Source organism: Malurus melanocephalus, unplaced genomic scaffold (assembly GCF_030028575.1).
Source record: "Malurus melanocephalus ecotype Western Australia unplaced genomic scaffold, MMel_1.1 scaffold_407, whole genome shotgun sequence".
Classification (NCBI taxonomy): domain Eukaryota; kingdom Metazoa; phylum Chordata; class Aves; order Passeriformes; family Maluridae; genus Malurus; species Malurus melanocephalus.
Window position 1 is genome coordinate 198187 of NW_026623639.1, and position 521 is coordinate 198707.

Below are 521 nucleotides of genomic sequence, written 5' to 3' on the forward strand. Positions count from 1 at the left end.
GCGGAGCCGACCCCACCCCGGCCCCACCCGCGCCCGCGGACCCGGCCGAGCGCCCGGCCGGTGGAGCATCGCTCGCAACCCAGCCCGGCGGTGCCCGGTCCCGGCCGTGCCCGGTCTGGCAGTGCCCCGTGCAGCGGTTCCCGAGTCCGGCGGTGTCCGGTGAAGGGGTGCCCCACCCGGCGGTGCCCGGTCCGGTGGTGCCGAGCCCGACAGTGCCCAGTCCGGTGGTGCCCCGTGCAGCGGTACCCTATCCGGTGGTACCCAGCCCGGCGGCGCCCATCCCAGCCGTGCCCGGTCCCGCAGTGCCCTGTCTGGCCGTGCCCGGTGCAGCGGTGCCCATCCCGGCGGTGCCCGGTCCGGCGGTGCCCATCCCGGCCGTACCCATCCCGGCGGTGCCCAGCCCGGCCGTGCCCGGTCCGGCGGTGCCCGGCGCAGCGGTGCCCATCCCGGCAGTGCCCATCCCGGCCGGTGCCGGTGCCGGAGGCGGAGCGGAGCGGGCGGAGCGGCACCTGCGTGCTGCA